The sequence below is a fragment of the Brassica oleracea genome, chromosome C5 (genome assembly GCF_000695525.1).
Source record: "Brassica oleracea var. oleracea cultivar TO1000 chromosome C5, BOL, whole genome shotgun sequence".
Taxonomy (NCBI): Eukaryota; Viridiplantae; Streptophyta; class Magnoliopsida; order Brassicales; family Brassicaceae; genus Brassica; species Brassica oleracea.
In genome coordinates, this window is record NC_027752.1 from 30,087,468 (window position 1) to 30,092,718 (window position 5,251).

General features: G+C 36.0%; 1 long non-coding RNA gene across 2 annotated transcripts; it reads right to left on the reverse strand.

Moving 5' to 3' along the window:
- Window positions 1-2,330: 2,330 nt before the first annotated feature.
- Window positions 2,331-4,124, reverse strand: LOC106293834. 2 transcript variants are annotated; one of them, XR_001260656.1, is made up of 4 exons: window positions 3,799-4,124; window positions 3,398-3,723; window positions 3,182-3,278; window positions 2,331-3,050 (listed from the first exon to the last, which is right to left on the reverse strand). It is a non-coding gene; the product is annotated as an uncharacterized LOC106293834 (long non-coding RNA). The 2 variants fall into 2 exon arrangements; XR_001260657.1 differs by having other exon boundaries at window positions 3,398-3,726.
- Between the last annotated feature and the right edge of the window lie 1,127 nt (window positions 4,125-5,251).

Below are 5,251 nucleotides of genomic sequence, written 5' to 3' on the forward strand. Positions count from 1 at the left end.
AACTTGGAATGGAATCTATTACCTAAATTTTCAAGGCAGGGGAATCTCTTGTGCAGCTCTCTTCCGCCCACGGGCTCTGCTGCCTCTTGTTGTTGTTGCCTTCTTTGAAAGTACATACATAGACATTAAAAAGGAGTGCTAAAACACAGACAATATATCCTTTCCAAAAAGACTTCTTCTCTCTGTCCCAAAAGAAAAAGAAACAATTAGGAGACTAGAAAAGCCAAGCATTCTAGTTTAAGCAATGAAGGACATGCCTTTGTATAAGTTGCACCCTCAAACTCCATTTTTTCTCATTGCAGAGTTTATCACCTTGCGTTAAGCTGCAATTCTCGGCTTCACTTTTCATCTTGTCAAAATATCTTGCCTTGCTCGCAACTTCTTCCTGTGGAGTATTAATCATAGAGGAACCTTTTTCTTTTTTTTTGGGTAAACACTAAGTATTGAGAGACCAATATAAGACAAAGAAACATATATAGATCAAACAACATCATTTGCATTCCCTATTCCCTAAATAGAATCGTATAAAGCCTTAGCCTTTTCATTACTCAGTCAAACATGACACCATTCGAAATGTGTTTTTCAATCAAGAAACTTAACTCCAGCAAGATTGCTACTTAGCTTTTGAGTTTCACTTAGATAAAATTGAAATCAGCAAAATATCAGAGGAAACAAGAAACGTGGAGCTGACCTGTTTACATCTCTCAAGAACATCAGAGAAACTGTAGACCGAGTCAGGCTGCTTAAACCCTAAGTACTGCTCGGAGAGTTAGAGATACCCCGATACCGGTTGGTTCCTGCGCCGCTCGCTCCGCCACTCCTCCTCGGTCGCTTCATTTCCGTCAAACCCTCGAAAGCCAATGGCGGTGTGAAGTTAGAGGATTTTTACCATTGCAATTTGCAAACCCAAGGGGTGAGCCATCAATGAAGGAAATAACAAAACGACAGTGATGCCAAGTGCCTTTCCCGTATATTGTATCCGCTCCGGAGAGTTCGAGTCTTAGACACGTGTGCTTCGTCTTTTCCACTAGTATAGTCTGAATCCTTTTTGCTATTGTGAATGCTGACTGAGCATCAGTGTTAAAACTCCATTGCTTACATGGATGATGACTCAGCCTATATATGTAAAATTCCAAAAAAAAAATTACATTACATTAACTACTGTGTTTATTCACGGACATTCTCATTACAAAATTAAGGAATTTTTGATTCTGTTTTCCAAATACTATGAAATATTTTATCGCAACATCCTCAGTTTATTTTCAATTCAAAAATATTTTTTTTTCTTTTTTTAAGGAACATTAATTCTTTTATGACACAAACCTGGATAATGTAGTATTTAGATTTATACTAGTACAAGAAAATGACACTAGAAGCCTCTCTCTAAAAATAAATATTTTCCACTGAATGTCATCCTTTGGCTCATAAATTTCCAGAGCCATGAAGGTCTGATTTCATCTCCTTTCGTTTCTCCTCTATGTTTTTCATATGCGGATATAAGATTTTTATTTGGAACAGTTTGATGTGGCGGATCTAGAGTCCCTCATCTTCTCGATTTTTCCTCGTAGTAGCGGTGTCTCTTCTCTCATGCATGTCTGGTACCGCTGAGGACATGTCTCAGTGTGCTCCTATAGGGGTTACATGTCTTCTCTTCCAGCTTGCGAACACCAAAGGTGTTTAGATTGGTGTGTTTGTCGGTGTAGGGGAGGCAGTGAACTGTTTGGTGGTGTGTAGCAGCGAGGAGCTTGAACTGCTAGATTCATGATCAAGATTTGCATTTTTAGGGGATAGCGAGTATATGAAGGGGATCTATGATAGCTGCTGACTATGACAACGGTTTCTACACCAGCTTGGCTCTGAAGATTTTCTCTATTGTTCGAGAAGCTAGCTCCTTCCCGGTGAACCATTCCACTCACAATGTTTCATTGTCTTTAGTCGATGTGGATCTTCTAGTGGTAAGTAAATAATTTTCTCAAAAAAAAAAGAGTAAGCAAAGAAGAACTCACTTAGAAGTTAGAACTTGTGCTTCTCTCTTGTAATGCGCCAGCGGGTATATCTTTTTGAGCAGGAAATGAAGCTATTGGCAGAAAATGGGAAAGTGAACATAAGGATATATATAATGGGACCATGAGACTCACGCAGGCCATTCATGGACCCATGCATGCACAAGAAACATGATATTGTGCTCGAGACCAGATAGAAAACAAAGCAGTAAGATTCAAATACCCAATCAGATGGAGAATCAGACTTTATGCAGGTTACTACTATATTACGTGTAATGCGATATTTAAAATTAAAAAGAAAATTTATCACGAAAATATCGTTGCCTGCTTATATATTCAACACTGAAGATTGATCTAATAATAGTACATTAAGTACAAAGTTACATAAGAAAATTAAAGACTTAAGGTGAAGACGAAACATTACTATTTCAGATGCTTTAAAATCGTGGAAGATGTAGTTATGTGCGCAAGCTTCCACCCTTAACTTTTTTAAGTCCATTAACTTAGCTCCAATAGCGTTCTGATGCTCTGAACGCAAGTATAATCGCTCCCGCAAGAAGACACATAATCATTCCTCGACACTCTAGAACCGAACTCCAAATCAGAAAACACAATCTTGTGACTCTTTCGTATTCCGAGGAATTCCGCCATAGGTCTTCTGGTGGAGTGATCAGGCCTGGCAGTCTCTCCGTGGTTACAACTTCTCAACCTAACTTTTTTGCCGACATCTGTTTCACCATTGCCATCCTCAGGTTCTGCTAGCTCGCAGGGGTTGTTGTTATTACATATTGTAGCTGATTCCTTAACATCGATGCATTGAATTTCTCTGCAATATTCTTGTGAGCTGAGCGCCTAGTCATCTCTTCAACAAGATCATCATTGTCAGAGAGAGACCAAACACAAGCTCCTGCTATCAGATATGAAACTTCGGTGTGGACATTCTATCAGATATGAAACTTCTTCTGTCTAAATGACCACGACTGATGTCTTTGATATTGAACGATCATCCGATTTGTCTCTATGTTTGCCGAGATACGGAGTTCAAGGCTTCAATAAATTAAAAAAAAAAAGAACACATTTAACAGAGATGTCATAGAACCGTGATAATTGGGAAAGCTTTATGAAAGATTGAACTATTTTTTTTCATAAAGTGATATTGTGGGAGGAGCCAGAAATACCTTTGACGCCTCATCATGTTAACCCATTCTCATGATATCATCAAGCAGGAATTGAGCAAGATCCACCTCTTTCCGTCTTTCCCCAACTTTGAGGTTTCTTTTTTCATATGCAGAACATTAGACCTTTAGTTAGCATTAACCCAAACCACAGTTGGAAAACCCAACTTAAAAAGAAATATATGAAAGCTATTTCTGCGTATTCACAAAAGAACAAACCTTTTGTATCTGAAGATTTTTTGTCCTCACCTTCATTACACAATCTCAGTTTGAGGCAGGGTCAAACTTTATATGATATGTCAATCCATCTGTGAATATACATCAATAGTGAAGCTATTAACACAGAAAAAAATCAGTAAAAATATATAATGGTCCCTTAACACTCTTCTCGTTGAGCATTGCAGTCTCTATAACTGCTTGCTGGTGTTCAATCCTTCGAGAATACCCCTAACAGCTTAACCGCCTTGGAGAGTTTATCATCGTAGTTATGAATATCAGAGACCCATCGTTTTGCATGATTGCATCATGACTCTATCTGCAGGAATCTTCTGATTCATATACATAGATTCATTATAAAGATTATAACCCTTATTTAAATATATTGAAGCACGAACTCTTACCTAATTTCAGTTGGCGAAGAAAGTACTCACCATCCTCGTCGTTGCTAGTAATACCGAAAAGCTAAAGTTGTCTTTGATTCTCTGAAAAATCTTTCAGTGATGATCGAGGTGATGGGTTCTCCAAAATATCGAGGTGAAAAGGATGATTGAAGGTTTGAAACTGGAACTGTTATAATAGGAGTACGAAACGGAAACTGATACTATAAAGTAAAGAAGCTGTAAAGGTTAACTGGAGCCATTAATTTGTAACTTTTGTGGAGAATAAACCGTCAATATCTGATTGATTTTGAGTCGTTATGGAGATCGAAACGACACACTAAATTTCTGAAAATCTCGTCGGGCGTAAAAGGAAGAAGAAACATAAGGACGTGGGCTTATTATAATCTTTAATAGTGACTGGGCTTAGTAACAAATGCAATAAAAGCCCAGTTCAAATAGAAGCCATGAGATAACCGGAAAAATAAAATGGATACGGCTTGGTTTGGTGAAGCACACATGGCGTAAAATGCCCCTCATTCTTTGATGGCGCAGACGCAGGAGGAGAAAAACAATTCAACTTTATTATTATAGATAGATTTATATCAAAATTTTGCATGTTTGGTGTCCACTAGCCGACTTGGTGAATGATTCCAAGCCATTGTTTTGTGGTTTCAGCAATTATTAAAAAAATATTACTTTGTAATCGAGTACACTTATTTTTAGCAAATATTATTAGGATGTGTGAGTGCCATGTAATATTAATTGATTGATATTTAGAAATCAAAAGTTCTATCAGTACATAAAATATAAATGTGATCTGAATGTAAAAAGTTAATTAGAGCATATATTGACTATTTACTATAGTTGTTGATAAAATCTAATAAAATACTAAAAATTCATACTTATACTTTTAAAATAATAAGTATAAAATATATTAAATCTGCCTGTTTCTAAAATATCTAATAAACACATTCACATTAAAATTTAAAAAATAAAAACTATTATACTATATTAAAATTTAAGATCTATTTATATCCACGAATTTGCAGGTAAGCACCTAATAATTATAAGTAAATAAACATAAATAATTACACAGATCATAAGTTAGAAAAGAAAAATGACATAATAGATGAGAATGATAAAAAGAATTATAGAAATGATTTAACTTTAAGAATCATTAAAAAAAATCAATTTTCTCTGTTGTCATGTTTTGCATGAATTCATTTTTCTTTTGTTTAAAAACTTACCACATCGACCAAACATGATAAAGTCATCGAATATTATCAAAGTTGTATAAAACCAATACTATCTGCAGCAAATATTTAACAGACGAAACTATTTGGCACATTTCACATAAGCAGATATCATGAAAATCCTACCTACTGCTGCTTCTTCAAAGGACTCTTACCTCTGGCTATTGCCTAATGAATGAAGTTGAACTTAAATCGTTCTCGACTGCTCATTCGTCGAAAGC